The 26355-nt window shown below is 34.3% G+C and overlaps 1 pseudogene; it reads right to left on the bottom strand.

The window, feature by feature from the left end:
- Positions 1–19420: 19420 nt before the first annotated feature.
- LOC122100069 lies at positions 19421–19517 on the bottom strand (annotated as a pseudogene).
- Between the last annotated feature and the right edge of the window lie 6838 nt (positions 19518–26355).

The raw sequence follows: 26355 nt of genomic DNA, 5'->3' as shown, positions 1-26355 counted from the left end.
AAATGACTGCAGTATTACACAAATCATTCTACTATGTGAAGCATATCAATTTCTCCACAAATGCATTACTATATTTTGTGTCATCTTTTTATATTATGGTCATACTACTGAATTTTCTTTTTCTTTTTTCTTAGATACTAAAGAGGAGCTTAATTCATATGCTCCTCCTATTGACTATTAATTTACATATGTTCTTTATAGAAATACCCTGTTCGGGAAAAATTTATACAGAATTAGAAGATATAATAGTACTTAAGATTCAGGATCACTGTAGCATTAACATTGTAGCATTAACAAATATGTGCCCTCTATCTGTTGGATATGTTTTCACTACTTTCATAGAATTAAGAAAGGTCATCAGTTGATATTAGTTTATTCTTTCTTTTCTTTAGCCACTAATGCTTTCCATGTCAAATTTTTGGAAACCGTTACTGATCCATTGTCATGAATTTTTACATGTATGTTTTGTAGGATTTTACAACTCACATTTAGTTTGATAATCATTTTTCATTTAAAAATTTTTGTATAAGGTTTGAGGTAGTAGTCTAAGATCATTCTTTAAAACTAGAGAGGCAGTAGTGCCAATATACCCATTTAATATTCTATTTTTATTTCATTAAGTCATGGCATCATTTTCAAAATCTATTGACAATAAAACTAAGAATTTACTTTTGATAAATCTGTTACATTCTTCTATGTGTCGGTTCTTTCACTAATAAACATGTTAATAAGATTCAAATCTAGTTAGAGTGCTCAAGCTACACCATTTTACAAGATTGTTCTGATTGACCTGTATTCCTTGAATTTACATACAAGTTTATTGAGCAGGTGGACCAATATTCTACAGATATCTATATTTTTGATTGTCACTCATATTTTCCACCTTGTGAAAACACAAGACCCCAGATATTATATAGTGAAAAATGTCTTTAGAGAATGCTTAAAACAACTAAAATTAATTTAGGAATGAGTTAAGATTTAGATAACACTATAGAATAATAAAGTTGAATGATAACGACTACAGAGAAGAGTGAAAGGGGATAGAATGATCGACCACCTAGGAGCTGTATGTCATTGTTATTGTGTTTCAAAAACAGAAAGGCTTCAGAGAAGAGAAGGAGGAAAATAATCAAAGGGTCCTTAATCAAGTTCTTTTTAATCCACCTAATAGTGTGGACTGAGAGTCAGAGAAGATAGGAAAAATAAAATAGAAAATAAAGCATTTTATAGACCTCTTACAATGTAAATAAATTGTAATAGCAATATGATAATTAATTTCCAAAGAAATAAAGGAAACAATAGCTAAACTCTAAAGGCAAAAAGAATGAAGAGAGAAAAGAAGCATAGTAAAACCTTTATCAATAACAAACACAAGAATTTGGAAGTGAAAAAGCAGTGGAAATACTCTAAATAACAATAAAATAACAATACAAATTGCTAATGTGGATAGAAAATGGATCACATTTAATCATATATAATTTTGAAAAAACATACTAGGAATGAAAATTTTAAAGTCATAATTTAAAACATTATTTACATTATAACTACACAGTATAGTTCAGTGGTAAAATCTTGACTTAGCATATGTGAAATAATGGTGTGATCTCCCAAGCATTACAAAGGTACACACAAAGCACACACACACAAAAACCATATAAACACACACACACACACACACATACACACACATACCACATACACACATTTGGAATATTGATATTATAATATTAAATAGAGGAACTTATCACAAATATTAAACATAGATTAATATATGAAATCATAATATTGCTCATACTATTTAAACATTTAGTAGAAATCAAATAATCACAATATACTTGGATTCTTATAGATTAAGTAAATGGAAAATTAAGAAATAGAAGACATGAGAACCTTTGTAAATAAGTTTTAAATAATAAACATTTTGAAACATGTATCCTTTAATTTTGACAAAAGATTAATGTTACTGGTGTTTAAGTCTCAATATTTAGAATATGATAACCAGGTGCTCTATATCTCGCTATGGGTGGCTATATCTCAAATCATTTCACTCTGGATATTTTTATGATAAGGTCTCATAGTTTCTCAGGCTCTCCTGAATTACAAACCCTATTCACAGTTCCTACCATAGGTAGAAAATGGAAGACCCAAATCACCATGCCCAGCTCAAACTTTTTTTTTTAATTCAAGTACAAATATTTACAAAAAAGTGACCAGGAAATGAAGCATTTCTTAATATAGTATGTGATTCTTGAAAATACAGTAATTATTTGTTACCTGGAAAAATATGTTTAGAACTATAAGAAAACCAATTTATGCAAATTCACCAACCATATAATAATTAAGAAAATAATATTAAATATTCACATGTTAAATATTTTAAAAGTAACATATACGTGAATAATTTACATGTGTAAAAATCATGCAAAATTAAATGAACTAATCCTACAACTCTGAAAAAAGAATTATCTTAAAAAACAAGAAAATAATTAATTAAGACCAAAATTTGAAATATAGAAAATAAAATGAAGTGTACCTTTTAGTTGACTTAAGTAACTGTAAACCCTTTTTATATCAATTTTATAATAAAAAAGTATGAACAAAGAAAGCAAAAGTACATTTGAACAATACCAACAGCAAAAGCATCAGTAATTGAGTGTCCAAAAAAATCGATGGAGGGGATAACAATATTCCTTCCAAAAGAAATGTACTCATTACCTTAATTATGTACCTATAACCCCTCTGTACATTACCTTTAAATAAAATTATATTGAGATTAAAAATAAAACAGATAATATAGCAATTAAGAATTCTTAGAAGCCATTAGTTACAAACTTTATAAAAAAACTGCCCCAAGTAACCAAGGAATATATTTTGATGATACTATTTAAATACTTAAACGTCAGCAGAAAAGCAAAATGTTTAAAATCTTTTACAAATAAAGTAATAAATCAGAATATATTACTATAATAATCATTGAATGGATTTTTAGTGGCAGTCAAATATGTAAGAATGAGGCAATATGCCATTCGTTTGCACTTAATAAGTGAGAAAGAATTTTTTAGGTCTTTTAAGATATAAGTTTAATGAAGAAGCTATTCTGTCACATCATATGATAATTAGATAAAGATGATATTAGAGCAAAGAACAGATTGTACTAAGTTTTGGGATGTTAATGTATGTACTTATTTTGGTTTTGGAAAATTGTGAGGATTTCAACTTGTTCTTGTGGAAAGGGAACCCCTATCCTAAAATTAACCACTGATATAATTCTAGCCTAACAAGAACAATAATGCTAGGCTGGCATTATATCAGTGGTTAATTTTAGGATAGGGGTTCCCTTTCCACAAGGACATGCACCAGATGCATCAATGGCATCCGAGTTGCACACCAACTTGTCTAGTTTCCTGGATCCTGCAGTCCTTCCAATTTTAGTCTCTAGATACTGCAGGATGGTGGAAATGATCCAATGCACCCAGGTATAGATTGGGAAGGAACTCCCCTAAAATTTGTCCTGCTTTTTGTTCTCAAGCCTCCTAAGTAGTTAAGAGTATAGATTGGAGCCCCTGGTGCCAAGCAGTAACAGTATTTTTAAAGCAATTAGACACATAGATGACAGGCTTGTGATTACCTCAGGAAAAGGATAAAAAAGCAGTGAAGCATAGAGGACAGACAGAATTTTAACTAGCTACTCAGAGGGTGAATTAGCTTAGCTAGCTACTCGGGAGGCCGAGATCTGAAGACCACTGTTCAAAGCCAGTCCAATCATGAAAAAACATGTGATTATCTCCAAAAAACCAGAAGTGCAGCAGTGGCTCAAGTGGTAGACCACTATCCTGGAGCACAGATGCTTAGAGCAGGAATGATGAATGCATGCATGAGCACATGAACATGCACGTGTGTGTACACACAAAAATGAGTATTTCAATGCAGAGTCCTTTATTTTTTATACCTTGCTGTACTTTATTTCCCTGTATTAGTTCACAAATTAAGAAAATTAGCAAAGCAACTATTTACATACAACTCATCATGTTTCTCTAAAGTCTACTCTCTTCATGGCAGCCTGCTTTTATTTCACCCAAAAGTAAATTATTCAGGAGATCAATTCATCTCCCTCAACTCTGTAATGTTGGATGATTGTTTAAGTTCTTCCTAGTAATGTAATTTTGTGAATTCCTGCATCAAGTAGCATATTTCTTTCATGAACAGGGAAGCCTCTGGGGAAAAACAAACTATAGGTTTTACTCCTCCTGGCAAGCATCTGGAAATTTATTATCTTCATATAACCCATGGTCTGTCTGTGTATGCCAAAGACGGCTGTGAATATAAAAAGACGCTTCTAAGCACATAGAATTCATATACCATTAATAGGTATGAAGGTTTTTTTTTTTTATTATTCTGAAAATACCATACAGAGGAGTTACAATTACATGGGCAAGATAATGAGTACATTTCTTATCAAGCATTGTTGCCTCCTCCTTTGTTTCCCCTTTCTATCCCTTTCCATCTCACCCTTTCTGCCCCTCCCTGTTATTCCCCGCCTTGCAAAAGTTTTAAAGTCCGTTTTTCGACATAACATCTTGTAAATCTCATTGTTACAATGGGTCCAACTCTATCCCTTCTTAAACGATTTGTTTTTTCCCTTCCCCTCCACAAAATATACCAACATAAAATACAGTGAAAACAGGAGTTATATCGTGGGGGAGGGACATACAAAGCAACAAAAATTCATCTCATAAATATATTACAAACAATCGCATGAAAGAAAAAAATATTTGAATACTTATGTTGGGGTACATTTCACATAACATCAACGAATCTTACCTTTTCTGCTTGTCTCAGACATATACTATTTACTACCAATAAGGAAAACTATGGCGCCTATGTGCATTTGGGCCTGGCTTACTTCACTTAATATAATTTTTTGCTAGACTTTTCATTTGCCTGACAATGGGGAAATGTCATTCTTTCTGATGGAGGCAAAGAGTTCCATTGTGTATATATACCACAATTTCTTGATCCATTCATCTACTGAGGGGCATTTGGGTTGGTTCTAAGCTTAGCTATGGTAAATAATGTTGCCATAAACATAGTTGTGCTGGGAGCTTTAGTGTGGTCTTCTTTGTGATCATTTGGGTAAATGCCCAAAAGTAGGATTGCTCGGTCATAGGGGAGCTCTATGTAGAGTCTTTTGAGGAACCTCCATACCACTTGCCAAAGTGGTTGACCAAGTTTACACTACCACCAACAATGCAGTAGGGTTCCCCTATCCACATCTCCTCCTGAATCTGTTGTTATTAGAGTTCTTGATTTTAGCCATTCTAACTGGGGTGAGGTGGAATCTCAATGTTGTTTTGATTTGCATTTTTCTATGGCTAGGGAGGTTGAGCATTTCTTCATGTGTCTATTGGCCATCCTTCTTTCTTCTTCAGAGATGTTTCTCTTTAGCCCACTTATTTATTGGGCAGTTGTTTCTTTTAGGATTTGTTGTTGGGGGATTTAATTTTTTGGAGTTCCAAGTATATTTTAGATATGAGACCCTTGTCCGTTGTATGGATAGTGAAGATCTTCTCCCAATCCGTAGGCTTTCTATTGATCTTGCTAGCTATGTCTTTGCCGTGCAGAAGCTCTGCAACTTCATGCAATCCCATTTGTCCAACCTTTCTATGATTTGTTATTTCCGGGTCTCTCTTCAGAAAATTTCGTCCTTTGCCAAGGAGATCTAGGGTTTCTCCTATTCCATCCTGTAAAGTTTTCAGAGTGTCTGTTTTGACTCCGAGGACTTTGATCCATTTGGAGTTGATTCTGGTGCAGGGTGATATATAAGGATCTAGCTTTAGTTTTCTACAAGTAGTTAACCAATTTTTCCAGCAGCATTTACTGAAGAGGCTGTCTTCCTTCAATTCTATTTTTTTTAGCTGCCTTATCAAGATTAGATGGCTGTAGTTCTTTAGGTTCATTTCTGGGTTTTTAATTCTATTCCATTGGTCCTGAGGTCTGTTCTTGTGCACTGGCACACGTACCAAGCTGTTTTGATTACTATGGCTTTCTAGAAGAGTTTGAAATTTGTTATTGATTTTCTTCCAGCACTGTTCTTTCTGTTAAGGATCGTTTTTGCTATACGTGGTCTTTTATTTTTCCATATATATTTTTGGATTGCCTTTTCTATTTCCTTGAAGAATGAGGTTGGAATATTGATAGGTTTCACATTCAATTTATAGATAGCATTGGGAAGTATTGCCATTTTTACGGTGTTGATCTTTCCAATCTAAGAACATGGGTTTTTTTTTTTGCCACTTTCTAAGTCTGTTTTGATTTCCTTTTTTAGATATTTAAAGTTTTCATCATAGAGGTCCTTCACTCATTTGGTTAAGTTAATTCCTAGGTATTTCATTTTTTGTGGGGCTATTAGGAATAGAGTTGCTTTCCTAATTTCAGCCACAATTATCTCATTGTTGGCATACAGAAAAGCCATTAATGTTTGAGGATTAATTTCATACACTGCTACTTTGCCAAAGTTTTGAGTCACCTTGAGTAACTTGGGAGTGGATTCTTTAAATACAAGATCATGTCATCTGCAAAGAGAGGGAGTTTTACTTCTTCTTACCCTATTGGGATCCCCTTTATGTTCGCATCTTGTCTTATTGGTGTAGATAGGCATTCTAATGCTAGATTGAAGAGCAGAAGAGAGAGTGGGCATCCTTGTCTCATTCCTGAGTTTAGAGGAAATAGCTTTAGTTTTTCACCATTGAGTATAATGCTTTCTGTAGTCTTGTCATACACAGCCTTTATTGTATTGAGGAATGTTCCATGGTTTCCTAATTTTTCCAGGACCTTCAGCATAAAGGGGTGTTGGATCTTGTCAAAAGCTTTTTCTGCATCTACTGAGATAGCCCTGTGGTTCTTATCCTTGCTCTTTTTGATGTGATGAATTATGTTAATTGATTTGCGTATATTGAAGCAGCTTTGTATCGCTGAAATGAATCCTGTTTGCTCGTGGTGTATGATTTTTTGGATGAATTGTTGAAATCGATTAGCCAAAATTTTGTTGGGAGGCTTTGCATCAATGTTCATGAAAGAAATGGGTCTATAGTGCTCTTTCTTTGATGAGGGTTTTGGTATGAGGGTAATGATGGCTCCATAGAATTGGGGAGTTACATCCGTTAATATTGAGAGATAAGACTGAGAGGTATTTGGATGTTCCTGCCATTTTATCCTCCTTCTTGGGAGCTACGCCTACTGCATTCTTCCTATGGTTCTTTGATTCTGTTTGGGTGTGGTTTCTTGGTCTTTATTGAGGTCTTGTTGTTTTCTATGTGTAGGACATCTTTAAGTATCTTTTGTAGAGCTGATTTGATGGACGTATATTGTTTGTTTTTCTTTGCTATGGAAGATTTTTATTTTACCTTCAGTTATGAAGGAGAGTTTAGCTGGGTACACTATTCTTGGTTGATAGTTGTTTGTCTTTAGGGCATGGCATACATCATTCCAGGCTCTTCTTGCTTTAATTGTCTCTGTTGAGAAATCTGAGGTGATTCTAATTGGTTTTCTTTTATAGGTGACTGATCTTTTCTCCTTGGCAGCTTTAAGGATCTTTTCCTTGATCTGAATTGATCCCATGTGGATTATAATGTGATGATGGGATGTCCTGTTCTTGTCTGGTCTATTTGGAGTTCTAAAAGCTTCTTGTATCTGAATATGCCTATCTTTTTGCGTGTTGGGAAGTTTTCTGCTGGGATCCTGTTAAACAAATTTTCTAGACCATTAACTTCTGTCTCTATGTGTTCCTCTACACCCATTTCCCTCAGATATGACCTTCTGATGGTGTCTTCCAAGTGTTGAATAGATTTATCATATTTCTTGAATTTGTCTTTTATAGTTGTATGTTCTTTCTCTATAATACCTAGGCTGTCTTCAATGCCAGAGATTCAATCTTCTGCATGGTCTAACCTACTGTCAAGACTTTCTACTACATTTTTTCATTTCTTTTGCTTCTGATTGGTCGGTTTTTATGGCTTCAAAATCTTTGTTGGAGCTTTGTTTTAGATCTTGTATGAAATTCTTTAGTTCCTTAATTTGTGTTCAGTGTTTATTCTCAAATCACTTGGTTGATTGGTTATGCTTTCCTTGGACTCCCATTGCTTCTGTTGGGCTCCATTCAGCATTCTCTTTGTGGTCTCCCTGACTCCGTTCAGGTGTCTGTTTATGGATTCCATGAATGCCTCTATTGATCTTTGTCTATGCTCATCCCACTCTTGCAATTCTTGTATTACTCTTTGATTAGATTTCTCACGTTCATGCAACTTGTGTAGTTCTCTTTGTCTGATCTCAGCCTGCTCACGCAATTCCTTTATTTCTCTTTGAGTGTTCTCAACCTGCTCACACAATTCCAGTATCAACCTTTTAGTATCTTCCTCAAGCCCATGTGCTTCCTGTTTTGATCTTTGGTTTGCCTCCTCTCTCTCCCTATCACGCTCACACTGAGTCCTTTGCAGGGTTTCAATCATTTCATTCACCATGTTTACCAGTAATGTTTGTAGAGCTTTTTGGGAACTCTCCTCTGGATTATTCATTATCTGTTCTATCACCTGATTATCTTGAGTGGGAATTGAGATACCCGGACTTGCCATTTTTCCTTGTGTTTTTCTTGCTTGTTCTGCCCATTTGGGATGAAAGTAATGCTAGTTTTGTGCTAGAACACCATTTTAAGGCAAGCATCAACCAAAGTCCTGTAATTGCATAGTCAAAAGTCTGCAGATACAATCTATTTCAAGAGATACAGTCTATTCAACATTAAACAACTATGTATTAATGGGGTAAGAATAGCAAAGAAGAATTTGACAAACCAGAAACTATTATGTTTAGAGAGAAAGGTGTGGAAAAATGGGGTTAGAGGGATGTGGATAGGTAAAAGGAGAGTGAAATTAATCAAGTCCTACTCTCAAGAGGGAAATGGATTGGAAAGAATGAAAGGAGAGAGAAAAAAATTAAAAGAATAGACAAGAAAAAAACGGAAAGACAAATACTTAAATTTAAAAAGTGAAACTCTTAAAAGTAATGAAAATTTAAAGAAGTGACATTGAGAGATAAATGGGGATAGGATGAGAGGAAGGGAGGAATAGAAAGGAGACCTGAAAAACTTAAAAAATAATTATTTGTGGAGGGGAAGAGGAAAAACAAGTCGGTTAAATAAGGTACAGGTGGACCCGTTGCAATAATGAGAAGTACAAGTTGTCATGTCGAAAACGAACTTTACAACTTTGGTGGAGGGGGATTAAATGGGGGGCAGTGGGAGGCTGGGAAGGGATGGGAAGGGGAAACAAAGGAGGAGGCTACAATGCTTGATAAGTAATGTTCTCATTATCTTGCCCATGTAATTTTAACCCCTCTGTACAGTATTTTCACAATAAAAAAATAAATTAAAAAATACTTCAAATATTGTATAGGTATAAATAGATAATACTGCTATTAAGGAATTTAATCCTAAGAAGTTTTGAATTGAGGAATACATTTATGAATTAAGTATGTACACAATAGGGGATAAGGTCTTATAATCAATGACAGGTATATATGAGGATAAGCAGAACAACAAATAATTCATGCAAAAGAACAAAAGATGAAAAAGTAAAATGAATGAGAAAGAAAGAACAAAAAAGATCTAAAGGTCAGTAGAGATTTTTTTTAAAGAGCACACATACACACATATACACCTAAAATAAGAGTTATAAGAGGAGGAAAAAAAGATTAATAAAAACAATTTTTTATAATTAAAAAGTAAATATTTTAAAAGATATAAAAAAGACTTCTTTGATTTTGTTTTTGGGGTGTTGATGGGAAGATCCTGTATCTCCCTTGTGTCAGTAACCAGTCTCTTGGTGGAGTCTCTGGTTTGCTTGTGGTGTTTCGTTTTCTGTGGCTTGATTGGTTTTTTTAAGTCAGTTTGCTTGGGCAGGCAGAAAAAATTCTGTTGGTTTACCCAGAAGTTTGTGATCTTCCTCCGAGGCTAGTTCAGTGGGAGGGAGATCTGCTTTGAGTATCACAAAAGAGGGAGATGGCTGTTTCCTCTAGTTTGGAGTTGCTGTGAAAAGGCTGGGTTCTGGGAAAAGTTGAGGCCTTTCAGAAAACAGTAGCTTTTCCCTGAGGAGCTAGCTTCTGAGACATTCACAGAGCCCAGCCTGGAGCCATTCTCAGGGTTTATGTTTACTGAGTTTCAATTGATTGTCAGGGCTGCTGTAGAGAGGAGCAGCCTCTGGTTCTTTTTACCCAGTGAAGAAAGCCACTCCTTCGTGGGTGTAGCTTTCTCTGCCTGGTTGTGGAGTTCAGAATGGCAGGTCAGGGTAGGTACTTGTGACTCGCTAAATGACTCTTTTGTTTTCATCAAAGGACTGAGTTGGAGCTAGCTGCTTAGCCAGGCCTTTGTCTGTATCAAAGATGGATATCTCCACTGTTGGGGGGAGAAGTGGCCTTCCCTGCTCTGCTTCCTTTGAGAAGCAGTGAGAATGTCAGTTTTGTACTCACGCGGGAGTGTTGGTTCCCGGGTAGCCTATGTTCTGCTATCTTCAGGATGAAGATATCTGCTATTTGTCAGTTCTTGTTGGTGTTGAGTAAAATCTGCTCACCTGCTGCATCTGGCACATTTGTCCCAAACTCTCTGGGTTGTAGGTATGGTGGCTATGGACGTCACCACAGCCGCCACAGCTGCTGCAGCCATGGCTGCCGGAAAATGCTCACATCTGTCTCCTTACCTGGATTTTCCCTCTCTGGCCAAACTCTCTGTACTGTGATGCACACTTGGTGTGCCTAGGACTGTTCACTGGAACATTAGAACTGCTTTCTCTGCGAGAACATGTTTAGCCACCAGGTTCTCCTCTGCCATCTTCTCGAAATTCCTGAAGGTGTTTAAATGTTACTGGAATTGTTTTGGAATAAGTATTTTTTACCTTGACTATCTTGAGAAAGAAGATTTGGTTTCTCAGCACTATTGGTAAGAACTTGAGTGAAAGAAACAAAAGGAAAAATGAGGAACAACTCAACACATACATTCAAAAGAAACAAAACAATCCAAGCAAACCCAAATTAACTCAGTACTCAAGAACCTGCAGGAAATTCAAAGGTTTTTAAAAAATAGCTATGATAGGGGCTGGGAAGATGGCTCAGTGGTAGAGCGCTTGCCTTGCATGCATGAGGTCTGGGTTCGATTCCTCAGCACTACATAAGCAAAGAGAAAAAAGCCGGAAGTGGTGCTATAGCTCAAGTGGTAGAGTGGTAGCCTTGAGCTGAAGAGCTGAGGGACAGCGCCCAGGCCCAGATTTCAGGCCCCATGACTGGACTCAAAAAAAATAGCTATGATAAGCTTATGAATATCCTGACTACATGGGAGCCTACTGTGGTGAGGATAGTGGTTAAAGCTCAGACTGGACCGAAAGATCTGTACACAATGCTAGGAACCTGTTATTCTAAATTCCAGGAAGAATAACACGAAGTAGACTGAGCCCACGATCATACACAAGTAGGAATCGAGATTCAATCTGAAAGTTAATCAGGATAATTTAGGGCTGGAGGCATGCCAAAGTGGTAAGAACATCCATTTAGAAGACACAAGACACTCAATTGAAATTCTAATATTATGGGTATTAAAGAAAAATAGCTATGACTTTAAATAATTGGAATAATTGCAAGATTTGAATATTGAGTGGAGAAAAATCCATGAGAGAGATAGAGTTTACCCATGTTGCAATGCTTTCTACTTATGTGATAATATTATGTGGTACTCCAGATACAACAGAGTTACCTTGCAATGAGCATGGATGTGCATTTGGGTGAAAGAAATACTGTACTTACACAGGTGTAAATTAAATACTTTTTGGGAGTAGATTTTAGTTCTTGAACTAAGAGCCTGGGTGATATCTCTGAGTCTTTTCTCTCAAGGCTATCACTCTACTACTTTGAGCCACAGTTCCAATTCTGATTTTCTGTTGGTTGTTTGGAGATAAGAGGCTCATGGACTTTCCTGCCCAGGATGGCTTCAAACCAAGATCGTCAGATCTCAGCCTCCTGAGTAACCAGGATTCCAGGCCTGAGCCGTCCATGTTTTTAATAATTTAGTAAATTGTACAGTCACAGAAGTTAAAATTTATCATTATAACTTTTATAATATATGTGTGTATATTTATATCAATGCATACATATAGAAATATTTTAATGTGTTTTTGTATCTACAGTAGATTTATGAAATCATCCTTCATTACAAAATAACATGGAAACAAGTTTAATGAGGAGCAAAGCATAGGGAATAGTCACGTTTCTTGTTGAATGAAATATGAATTGTGAGAATCAGTTTGAGAAAACCATTTAACAAAATGGATAATGGCTATTAATTCCAATCCCTTTATTTGCCCATATTTTGCATCCTCACACATGAGTGTCAAAGTCAAACCACACATTTTTGCCTTTATAGTTAAATCATGCTATAATTTAGGGGATAGGTGAAGTAATCAAATAAAAGATTAAAATAATAGTAAGTGATGCTATGAGAGCTGAAAATTATTTTAAATATGATAGTAGCTAATTAAATTCCATATCTCTTACTTTTACTCTATTGTCATATCCCTCATTACCACATTAGGAAAGTACATAGAAGATTCTCCCTAAATTATGTGTAAAATTATGAAAAATGTATTAAAAGAATATGGGCACATCGGGGCTAGGAAAGTGGCTCAGTGGTAGAGCTCTTGCCTTGCATGCATGAGGCCCTGGATTTGATTCCTCAGCACCACATAAGCAAAAAGAAGAAAGCTGGAAGTGGAGCTGTGGCTCCAATGGTAGATTGCTAGCCTTGAGCAGAAAAGCTGAGGGCCAGCGCCCAGGCCTGGAGTTCAGGCCCCTCTACCGGACAGAAAACAACAACAACAACAACAAGTATATGGGCACAGTGTGGTTTTAGCTGATTCAGACCTGTAGGGGGTAGTGTGTTTTTGAGAACTTGAAAAACCTTGTGATGGAGATGAAGGAAGGGATGTGCTTATTCTGGAAAATTGGCTAGAGGGTTGCTCCCAGAAAAACAGTGGTGAATTCTTCCCAAAGGTTACAGTAAAATCAATCTCACAATCATGTTCTCTACTGCGCTATTCACCATAGAGAACCTATGGAATCAGCCCAGACGCCCTTTAGTGCAGGGATGGTTGGAGAAAGTGTTGCGCATATACACAATTGCATTGCACCCATCCATTATAAAGACCGTTACAGCATTTGCAAACAAATGTATAGATCTAAAATTGTTAAGTAAACGACGTCAGAGCCAGACACACAAAGGCGCATATTTGGAAGCCAGAATTTTATGCAAGTTAAACAACAGTATTAATCAAAGCATGCTATTTGCAGAGGAGTATTTAAAAGGTGTAATTTCTTATAAAATTGAACTTTTAATCCAACAAAATGAATACCAGGAAACAGTCACTTGGAAAATGTGAGGGGAAGTCAAAGGGAAGGATTAAAGAGACTTATGGAAGTAGAGAGTGAAGCCATAATGTTCAATGCAGATAGTATGAAACTAGGAAAAAATGAAAGTGGGGTGAGGTTTGGAAGGATGTGAGAAATTTATGTAAAGATCCATAATGCTTAATAACTGATTCATTGAATGGAAAACCCTTCGTACAACTATTTACTAAAAATATAATGAAAAACAATGGAGACATCTGATCTTAACCCATGAGTCAATATGATAATTTCCTTCTCAGAAATTTTCTTTGCAGGTATTATCCTCATAATAACAGAAAAGTGAACAACGCAATGAATATCAATACATCACTTTGCCTATCCTAAATAGACACAATATAAAAATCACAGTACAAATATTTGAATATATCACATGATAAAATAACAAGTAGAAAATATCAAACTATGATTGTTTTTCTAAGTACTTTACCTTTGGTATCTAATTTAATCCTCACAATAATCCCATAAAGTAGAGCTACTTCTATTTTTAATTCTAAGATGATTATATGTAAGTCTTCAGAGTTGGAATTACTAGTACAACATTATACACATGGTAAGTGTTAGGCTGTGGTCCATTCCCACCATATCAAATAACCTCATTCTATTTTATAACTAAATACTAGCACTCAGTCTACTAATTCTAGGAAAATTTCCCAAAATTATTGTGCACACTCTAATAATATTTCACTTTATCTTTGTTAGAAAATAGGTAACTAAGCCGGACACCGATGGATCACGCTTGTAATACTAGCTACTCAGGAGGCTGAGATCTGTGGATTGTGGTTCAGAGCCAGCTCGGGCAGGACAGACTGTGAGACTCTTATCTCTAATAAACCACTAGTAAACTGGAAGTGGCACTGTGGTCCAAGTGGTAGAGACCAGGGACAACACCCAAGCCCAGAGGTCAAGCCCCATGACCAACAACAACAAAAAAAGAAAATAAGTAACTGTAATATGAAAACTCCAAGTTCATAATCAATTTATACCTCCCTGGTGAAAGGAACTGCTAAACTATAACATTCTTGATTTCTAGCTCAAAATACTAGAAATCATATTTTATCCCTTCACTCAACACTGCACTGCCTGGGGACCCCATCTCTGGTTAATACTGTCTTAATGAAAGAATGACCTGCCCAATTCCTGATGGAAACAGACTGCAGGTCTTTTGGAGCAATTGTTTCCATATTGTAGCTCACCTAAATTGTTTACCATTAGAAGTATTTTGATTGCTTTTTATACCCAACATTTTGAGAGAAATGTACTACTTTATAATGTTATTAAAGAAAGACTGATATAAAAATCACTTTTCACCCCAGATAAATATTTTACCTTTCGTATACACAAAAATGCAGTCTGACATATTAATGTTAGGAATGAGAGGTTAAAAATCATAGGCACCAAGACCTAAGTATGAATTAAAGACTCTCCAACTTGTGAATACAATTGGTTTAAAAAGACATCAATACTACTGCATTTTTAATTCCCTATGATAATGATAATGATTCCCTATGATAATGATAATGAAAATGATAAACTCTTAACACTTAAAAATAACTCATTTTCTTGGGAGTAGGACACATAACACAAGGTTAATTCTAATCATTTAAAAAGACCTTTATTTATTCTAAACATTCACTCATAACTATAAAGATTCTAAAACTAACTGAAGTACAGAGACACAAAGGAAATAATTTAACTGCATCATGTACATTCAATGGACTGTTAATAGAAAACAAAGTTATACTAATAATTAGCTTACCCAATTCACTTACATTCTTTTATTCTATTCCATTTACTTTCATAAAAACTGGGTTTTCATAAAATGATGCATGAAATAGCCTATATGCCCACTTACATTTTCAGATCTTAACAATATTTATTTCAGAAATTTTAGCTCTATAGTCAATGAACTGAAATAATACTAAAATATTCAAAGGACTTTCAGAAATTGCAAGACTTCCTCTGGGATGTTATGTATATTGGAAAAGATATTCAAAAAGCCTTATTTGTTAAAGTTGCCATAGTTACTCCCACAAAAGAGCCATTGGTAAAGATCCCTGTGCATGTACAATACACCTTCAAATGCATACACAATCTGGACATGAAACATCCTTTTTGTTTGTTCGTTTTTGGAAGGAATATCTAACAAGCATATCAACAATACTTATTTTGCCAATAAGATGGGATATTCAAACGTAATATGGGTTTGATTAACTCTTAGTGCGAATAGATATGGTCTTGCAAAGAAAGTGATTTTCTACAGAAATCCGGAAAGAGTTTATCCAACTTGTGTTTCACAGGAATAACCAGAGAGTAACACCTGTTTGGTCACGTCGGTCCAAATCACTCCATGAGTGTATCTTAAAAGTATAACCAATTTAAGAGGTCAAATATGAATTTTGTACTGACAATCATCTTACAGCAATAACTTAGTACCTAATTATGTCTGTATCTTTTTACCTCACATACAATAAGAGCTGAAAGCGGTCTCTTTATCTAACTTAATGCTGTAAATGCTTTGATTATGATGACTTTTTTAGTAGAAAAATAATATGTACAGAAGGGTGGTTCCACTGAAATGACATGACAGAACACTGATAAATAAAACATTGCAACACAGTTAGCTCTTTTCAGCCTCACCCTGTCCAGATTGGCAAGCAACATTGCAACAGCACACGCACACATATACATGTATACACATGTTCGCACATGTACACACACATATACATGCATGCTAAATTCAGGGTTTATTGTACAAAAAAGTTCAAATAAAATATTAGTGATTAGGACAAATGATAATATACCTTATTACAAAATAATACATGAACCATCACCACCCATGTTACATTTTACCTGCCTCTCCAAATGTGACCACTTAATTTATTTTTAATTAATTGATTACCTATTAATTCGTTTGGTGCTAATACTAGGGCTTGAACTCAGGGCCTGGCTTTGTCCCAGAATTTACTTTTTGTTTCAGTTTTCTCAAGGCTAGCATTTTACTGCTTGTACCATAGCTCCATTTCTAGCTTTTTCTGGTTACTTTCAAATCAGAATCTAATGGAATTTTTTTTTCTTGGTCTGCTTTCAAACCACAATCCTCAGATTTCATCTTTCTGATTAACTACTACTAAAGACATAAGACATCAGTGTGGCTTCTACTTTTTCCTCTATAGTTATCTAATGCACATACTTAAATAGTAATTTAAAACTGAGAGTATAGAAGCAAGATGTACAGTGATGATACTGTCCTGTCAGAAATTCAAGTTAGTAATGTAAATTATTCTTAAGACCATACACAAAAAATATCATATTATAGTGTAAGAGAACTCACTATAGAACATATGAGCCTTAAGAACTTTCTAATAGATCCATTATTTATTGTTACCCAACATTAGAAAAATGTATGAGGCATTGGTAAAATAGAAGTCCTTTGCATGACTACATATATTCCTTGTTTTTTTTTTTAAAGACACTTGCTTTCATCTAAAAAGTAGGTCTATTGTCTTCATGTGATTTCAATAATTGAAAGTGTTTAGTGAGAAGGTCAAAATGTATTAGTAGTCCTTAACTATCAATTCTCATTTTTCTTCTTGGAGAATATAATGATCAAATCAATAATTCAGAATCAGAAATCAATAGTTCAGAATCATGCTTTCAGTGCAAGTGGATCACCAGTAAGAAATCCTCAATACCAATTTCCACAAAGTTTTGTCACAGATACAATCTCCCTGCCTTCTCTAGCTGCTTTACTACCTTACTATTTCTGCATTATACAGGAAAAGTGTGATTCACCTGATTTCAGTCAGATCTGTTGCTAGAATTATCAAGGAATTAGTTCATTGTCTGTAATTTGGTCAAAGTTATGTCTCTTTATGTAGGCTACTATAAATGTATTTACTAATTTCAAGTAAATACATAAATTCTATTCCCATCTTTTTTAAAAAATAAAATTTTGTTTGCTCTATAAATTGATCAGAGGCATGGATTTTGTGGCTAGCTAGGTCATTGCACATCATCTGTCTCTCTCTCCCTTTCTTGGTTCTCATAGATAATATGATTGCTCCATAATTATCCTAATTTATTTTGCTTTCATATTTTTGGTTGCATCATTTCAGTTTTTGCTCTGCCATTTCCCAAATCATTTATATAGAAAGCGTTATTTCCTAATTTCTCATTCCTAGAATAAGCTGCACATGAAGACATCACTGGTCCTCATTTTCAGTGTGTACATTTGAATACGGAGGAACATCTTTCCTCTGCTCTCCATCAATTCCCTACTCTCCAGTTAGAATAATTTCGAATAGTAAAATTGGAAAAAGGGAAAATAAATGGTGAATAAACAGTTGCAGAAAATTCACTGGATATTTCTGACCAGTTCAACCAATGTGAAATATTAGGAAAATACATGGACACCTCATTCTCACTGGCACTCAAAGTTTCTGGTTAGGCAATTCTTAGTAATATGAAGAACAAGATGAAAAAATAAGGAATGATATCAATTGCAAGAAAAAAAATGGAGAAGGATCCAAGCAAATTTCTTCATTGGGCTGCCAAAAATATTCGGCTTACTACAGTGTGGAGACTTCTTTCCCAAAAGGCCACTCATGTGAATAGTAGGGATGACGATGAGTATACCCCTCTTCATCGAGAAGCGTACAGTGGACAATTAGACATTGTCAGTGAGTTGGTGTCTCAAGCGGCACATGCAATAACTGTAGATAGATGGACACCCCTGCACAGTGCATATACGTGGAATAATACCAGAGTGACTTCTTTATTACTTCATCATGATGCAGATACCAATGTCCAACTAAAGGCCTCTTGTCCCCCTTACATCTTGCTGCTGAGAATTGAGCTAGCAAAGATACGCTTGATCTCCTTCTGTTGAACCATTATATAAAACCAGGCCTGGAGAACAACATAGAAAAAAATTGCATTTGATATTGCCAAAAGGATAAGTATGTATCACTACCTCTATGAAGTTGTGGAAGGCTGTACAAATTGTTCACCTATGTCCTAATGGTCGGGTTAAGTTTCTTAAATTTCAAAAATGCAAGTCGACCTTTTGTGTCCCTACAAAATATTTTCACAATCCAAATAAGAGCAATATATTTTATTTTGGTCTGTCATGGGGCTTGAACTCTGGGCCTGGGAGCTATCTCTGTGCTCTTCAGCTCAAGGTGAGCGCTCTACTACTTGAGCCTCAGCTCCACTTCCAGTTTTCTAGTGGTTTATTGGAGATAAGAGTACCACAGACTTTCCTTCCCAGGCTGCCTTGGAACCATGATCCTCAGATCTCAGCCTCTTGTGTAGCTAGCATTATAGGCATAAGCCACATGTGCCTGGCAACACCAATATTTTACTGTAAAAATTCATGGATTCCGAAGAATTCTTCCAAGTGAATTGCCTGCATTGGATGTCAAAATGTATTCAGTAGTTTTTGTATACATGTATAATGATTTCTTCAGAGTTTGTGATTTTTTAATCAGAAAAAATTTTAACTTACCTGTTGAAATGAGTAGTACAGAAACTAAAATATTTCTGGTGCTTTTCTGAAAAAGTATGTTTTAAAATATTCTATGTTTGCATAATGTTCATAATTTATTTTATTTTCTCCTAGATATACTTTGAATTCTACATTATTTTATAATATTTAGGTTCATTAATGTGTCCTTTCTGATTGCATTCCATATAGAAACAGTTTGATTCCTTTTTTTCTAGGTCTTAATATTATTTTTCTTTGAGATAAAATGACAATGTTGTCTAATTTGAAAAGTTTTGTAAAGTTTATGCCATGTAAACGCCTTTCTGAGGTGAATATTTAATACACTGATGTCAAACTAAATTTAATTATATGAATTACGTGTATTGTTACAGTTGTAATTTTGTTTTAATAACTGTTTTTCATTTCTTGCATCTGAAGAATGAAACATATGAATACTTCTCAAATTTTCATGTCATCCTTGTGCAAGTGTCATGTTAATCTCTGCATTGTAATTTGAGTATTCGTGCTGCTGAAGCATGTAGTATCCTCTAAATTTAAATAGTTAATGACGCAATCTTTATACAAGCCTATATCTATGCGTGCCTACTTGTAACAAGGAAACCGTATTGTTCCTAACAATGCTATCGATCTTGGTTCCCTAAAATTCTGTGAACAGTAGAAAAAAATTATATTGATCAATCAATTGCTCACATTTGCAAATTTTTTTGTCAATGACTATCTTAAGTCTTTTTATTTGGAATTTGATCGTACTCTCAATTATTTATAGATAGGTCCAAAGGTGATGGCTTTTTCAAGTACTTATTTATCCAACTGTGTTAGCTATGTGGACCTAATGGATTCAAAGTAAGCGTTGCTTAAGAGCTACTTCTAAACTTCTTCAGCTGATATTTTCCCAAATGAGGTGTTACTGGCACAAATGTCTACCTGAGCCTTTACCCTTCTTCCATGTGGGAACAGACCAACCAGAATATCTTACCCTGACAGCATAGATTGTCTTACTAGAACAAAACTAATCTTGGTTACAAGGGATCATAGAGAGATGAACAGTTCAAACAGAACTGTTCAGACTAGAAGGTATTTTATCAAAATATAATTGTTTATTATACCTTCCATTTCAAAAGTAGCTAAAGCCAAGAAGGTGAAAAAATTGTTCATATGCATGATTACTTAATGTCCTGGCTTGTCTACCATCCAACCAGGCAGGAACTTACACTACTGCCTTTTTATCACCAAATATTTTCATAGTTGCAGGAGAAGTCCATATGTTTCTCCTCGTTATTAGGCATTAAATTGATACTGTTTTAATCACAGTGTTTCCTCTTGCCTCCATGCTGTAAATCTACAAATGGTAAAGCTTTAGGTCTAACTCTATCAAACACTAAGGTAGAGATAATGGAATAATACTTTAAAACAGAGTAGCCTTTGATACAGTAACTACAACAGAACAATGCAAACCTGTGCCTTTTAATTATATTATATATAATTATATATTTTATATTTATATGTGCTGATTTTATATTTCACACAGTAAAGCTTACTAGAATTAGTTGATAATTTGACAAATAAATTGATATTTATTTATTCCAATAAATAGAATTGGAATATAAATAATTAGGTTTAAAATATATATTAGAATATAAAAAGTATCAATGCAATGTCTTTAGTATAAACTTGTGATACATTCTAACTGTTCTTGGTCTTCTGAATCCACATGGTAAAAAAACAATGCTTTCCTCTAATCTATAATGCATTTTACTCTGCTGCTCTGTTTATTGTTTTAACTCTCTTGTCCCAAACTGTTTTTCTCCATATTTCGGAAGCATTCCTATAGATTATACCCAAATTTTGCTAAGATGTCTAAAAAAAATTATCCTTCTGCAGTCCCCATAGGTCCTAGGATCCCAGGTCCCAGTTACCTGCATCATCAGATAACAGGGGCAAGACTTCTCACCAACGCCCATGCAACATGTCAGCACATAGTAATTGAAGACCAATCTCAATTTCTCATTTCCTATATTTCAGGGCCCCAATTCCTTGAGATGCAGGAATTAGCAGTTAGCAATTGTGGAATACAAGGCAACTTAAAATGAAGAATGAAATAACAAAATTTGAGAGAAAGTACTGTAATTAAAACATTCAACTGATAGATGACCAGCCCATATGAGTGAACAAGTTCACAAAGTGTCATAAGATTTTTTTTAATACCCCTCCCCTATGATTAATGAAAGATTTTATTCCAACATAAGTGGGCCAAAAAATAGTTCCTTGAAGGATAGATCCATAATTGGTCTACCAAAGCCCGGAAAACTTGACTTAGAGGTCAAATGTAATTCAGAAAAATATTTGAAGCACTAAGGAGTGCTTCAAAACACTGGGACTTCAGTACAACATGGTTCTGTGGTATAAAAATGTCACTCTCAAACCAATGATAATCTACATTTAATCTTCTGAAAGTGTATTCCTTTTCAAATAAACTTTTTAAAATCACATTCGTCAAAATGACATTTTACAAGTTGATGATACTTAGTGACATTACAAGTTTTTTAAGTGTAGGGAGCAAGTTACAATAGAGTTGAATTATTTACACAGCACTAATGCCAAACACGTTCAACCATTCATTAAAGTGTAGAAATAGTACCACCCACAATTTGTGTTTTTCAGTAAGGGCCTTCCAGAAGTGTGTTAAATAGGTTAGCCTCCTAAATTTCAAACCCAAACGTGAGCTAATAAATTTCATCATTTAATAAGGTACACTTTAAAAAGTCACAAATAGTTGCCTTATCATATGTTATTTTATGTTTTCCCTCTATCTAACATAGTAAGAAATATGACTTTAAGTCTTGAATATGGGTATTCATCAGAGATATGACAAACATAATATCTGTCTTCTATTTTTATCATATTCCTCTTTTGGAATAAATTTTAATTTTCTTATTTTTCCAAAACTTATAGGCAGTAGAAAATATTATTCCATGTAAAATAGAAGAATCACACCATTGTACAAAGCCATTTATAAAAATTCGTAGTTAGGAATACATTCTAAGCCATTTTTTTAACTTTCTTTTTGACTAAAGATTAATCTTCCAAATGGATGAGAATAAAATCTTGTTTAGGTGATTCACCTCTCCAGTCTCCAGCAAATTGTTGCTGCAGATGAATCAATTATGGAAATATAAGCTGACATCAGTTCAAGAATATGCAGGATTGAAAGTCCATGGAATGCATATAAACCATTCAAAGTATTAATAGACAGTTTAACACAATGACTATCAGGAAGTTGAAACCAGAGAGGAATTATAGTAAAGACATAGAATGAATGAAAAATGAACAAGGGGCAAGTACAGCTAGAATATTCAATGTACAAATATGCTAAAGGAAGTGGTAAATTGGAAATAAATCTTGGACAAAGGGTTGGTTGAGAATGATGGAAGGAGTGACTCCGATCTAGGAGCATTGGACAATTAGATGGATATATTTAATTGTAAAACAATTGCACAACCTTTTAAAATTCGGTTAAAAAACACAAGAAACAAAAACCAGAAAAATCACAACCAAACAGCAATCTCCAGAGAGTATGAATATGACCTCTCAGAATTTTAAGCCATTAATGAAGGGCAGTCTTGGGAAAAGCAAACAAAACTGTTCAAAGAGGGAAGTTTGGGATAGGGGAGAATTTTGAACAGAATTAAATAGATTGTCTAAGGTTATAAATCACCTACATCTGCTGCAAATAGTATCTGTCTTCTACGAGTTTTCTGTATGAACTGTATAATCCAGTCCTGAGACACACTTGGTAGCTTGTGAGGTTAGAGTGGAAGAAACAAGATCGTGAACCCATTACTCCACTGGAGAAAAAACAATACTCTATATTTTCTCTAATATCTCTTCACTACTCTTTCTTCATACTTTTAAGTCAATTGATTTTGAATTATATTTTTCCTTCTTTCTTCTGGCAAAGTAATTCATTAAATATTATTTGCCATTTTCTTCTTTCATGCTGTTTAATTGGCCATTGATATTTAATGAGTCCATTAAATATCCCTCTTGCATTTGGTTGCCATGAAACAACATTTATGTTAATGAGGAGAAATCTAATGTAAAACTTTGTCTCCAGAATACAGCCCTAGAAGCTGTGATCACAAATATTCGGCTATTTTTTTTTCTTTTACCTTAAAAGACTTCTTGTGTCTAAAGTGCCCACAAAAATAAGTACTCCATCACTTGTTGGTTCAATCAGAATTGTCTAAGCTCAAAAATATATTTTCCTAACAAGATGCTGATAGGAGACAAAAAATACTGCACTTTTATCTTCTCTTTTAAGGTTCTGCTTAGATACCATATCAGGAACAGTGAAGTTATTCTAGGCAAAATTATTTCAATAGATTATTTTCTCTTGGTCTTGCATTTGTTCACCAAGATGTATGGAGGAGAATAGAGTTAAATGACCCATACCTTGGAAGACAGTGTCTGTTACAAAAGGACAATGCTTCTATGTCCTACTTCTATGTCCTCCTCTTAGCTCTTGCCAGAGTTCCAATTAATCACAGCTTCTTGGCTTCATGTCTAGTGAAGCTGAAGGACTATATGGGCTCCACCACTGCTAAATCTTCATTATTTCTCTTTTAAAACTCTTTAAGTTGCCTCATTTGGACGTGGAATTTATTTTCATGTCTTCATTCAATCAGTTCTGCATTGTAGTGAGCCAAATAGGCTCTGTAAACTCACTTTAGGGAGTAAAAATACTAACACAATTTATATCAAAAAGTTTTGACCTCCCTTCACTGCTGAATACAATATGCTTAGCTAAGTCTTCTAAGAAAACTTTTTTTATTAACTTTTCTATTTGCTCAATTCTTTTCTGAACTTTTTGGCATATGTAATAACAGAAGTCTTCACTATCTCATATTAATAAGGATATTACTTTTGTGAGCCACATAGAAATGTGAAATTATTGGTTTGAAGTATCCAATCAGATTTTTTTCTGTTTCACTGCTTCACATCCAAAAACATTGTGGAATGTGTTACAAACAAAAATGTGTAATCCCAACACCTTCTTTCATTATGAAGAGCACTTTCTCCCTAAATATTTTGACTCAAATTATCTTTTTCAGAGAATTACTCTTTAGTAATTAAAGGTAAATTCACAAATTTTGATGCCTTATTTTTTTAAGTACTTTGAATTTAAATTCCAATACAACCTTGTTTCAAACAGTGAAAATATATTTCCTGGGTAAGGAAAATTCCAAGGGACCCTACAGGATTTACAGGTTTGTTTGTTTAGTGTGAAAAAGAGCCATCTTCATCCACATTGCTCCCTCTCTACTAAGTCTCCTTGGATTTCTTTGCATGAAAACTATTCTTCCAGGCAATTTAAATTTTTGTAATAGGCTAAGTTGTTAAAATTTTGAACAATTAAAATTTACCTGTCATAACTTTAAAACCCTTGAAAATCCTTTATCAGAACCGCGAATTCACCAATCCTAATTCCACCATTACCATCAAAAAGTTAACATGCTATTTTCATGATATAGTATCCATGCAGCTGTTATATTCCAGTGGCTTTGTTATGCGTATATATAACCATATTAGCTGATGCTAAGCAAAATTAATTCCAAGATATATAACCAGATTTTTTCATTTGTGGTTGTTGTTTTTGATGAACTATGTGATTTCTGTTTTCTTTGGGTTTTCCACCTATCGTTTATCCTTCCAGTATATCATTTTGTATTGTATATACATTTACCTTAATTAGCGAAGGGAAGAGGAAAAGCATAATGGTGAGACAAAGGACAAAAGGCAAACCAATGCAATAGCAATACTCACAAGACAATATATTGGAAATGTGAGGGATGAAGGGGTGAAGGAAAACTGTGAGAAAAATGAGAGAAGGTTAACAAATTTGAAAAGTTATGATTTAATACCTTACAATTACTATAACCCCACTGTACATCACTTTGATAATAAAATTGAAAAATAAGCTGCGTAAAATATAATTTCACTGTATTGGCACAGGAAATAATATTCTTTATGTAGTAATATTTTAAAAATCAATACTATTTGGCATCTAATTTGAATTAATTACCCCTTATTTATCAGAAGGTCATCAACTTGAATGTTATCCAACTAGACAATATTTTCACAATATACTTGCCAAATTTTTCAAAAAAGAATAAATTTAGTATTTTCTCATTTTAAAACAGAAAACTGTTTAATGCTATGGAAACCCATAACTTTTAAAAGTAAGTAAGTTGTTAAGAGGACAGAATATATGTGTTCTTCAAAATTCCTATGACTAATAACTACTCATTTTTAAATTCTCAACATTTCTGAGAGATTCCAAACAGTACCTGTTTGCATGTTATATAATTCTGCAATATATGTAGTTTCCAATGGGGTGTTACAGACTGAGAAGTCAACAGAAAAATAGCCACATTCTGGTAGAGGATAAAACTATGAAGCATGTGTAATAATTAATTCTTCAAGAGTAAGCTATTGTTTATCAGAGTAAGCTATTATTTCTATGACCATCAATCCCAAGATTTATGCCATAAAGTCATCCTAGCCCAACAGTTTCCAACTTTTAAGGGGCACCTTAAAATTCCTTAATTCACATCATGAATACCTTATTTCTATTTTGAAAAAATACTACACCTCTGCTAATGTGACGCCCTCCTTGTTCTGAAAAGAACACCACAATACATTGAGCTGCATCATTTTTCCTCCACTAGTATTCTTGAGATCAGAACACTTGCAAATATTATTTATATTTATACTTTTTTAACTATCATAGATATTCAGGATGCTAAGATAAAAAAATTATGGTTCAAAGCCCACCTAGGCAGCAAGGTTTCTTAGAATCTTATCTCCAAAAAAATTCTCCACAAAAGCAAGACTCATGTGGCACTGAGGTTGAAGTGGTAGGGCACGAGACTTGAGCATCAACAGGCTCAGAGACACTGTCCAGGCCAAGAGTTCAAGCTCTAGGATGAACCAATAAAACAAAAACAAAATTGAAAACAAACCCCAAACCTAGCATTTTTCTCCATGTATACAGAGGCACGTAAATAAGGAAATGACTTCCTGTGTTACATATAGGTAGAAGAAAGAAGATGTCACACAATTACTCTCTTCATACCATATTAAAGCAAACCCTTAAAAAATTGGTTTTTCTAAATGTATAAATTAATGTCATCCATTTTTTGGCAACTCTGTCTAGATTATTCACGTTAACATAGTATACATGAACTGTGGGAATTATCTATTAACTATGTTCTAATTATAACTCTCTTGAAAGAATATCTAGACAAATAGAATGCCAGAAACATTTGTGAATTTTTCAATTAATCCCTCTACTT

This window comes from Dipodomys spectabilis, unplaced genomic scaffold (genome assembly GCF_019054845.1).
Source record: "Dipodomys spectabilis isolate Male_0828 unplaced genomic scaffold, ASM1905484v1 ptg000558l, whole genome shotgun sequence".
Classification (NCBI taxonomy): domain Eukaryota; kingdom Metazoa; phylum Chordata; class Mammalia; order Rodentia; family Heteromyidae; genus Dipodomys; species Dipodomys spectabilis.
The sequence above is the reverse complement of the archived record's forward strand: the minus strand, read 5'-3'. Positions and strand labels throughout refer to the sequence as shown.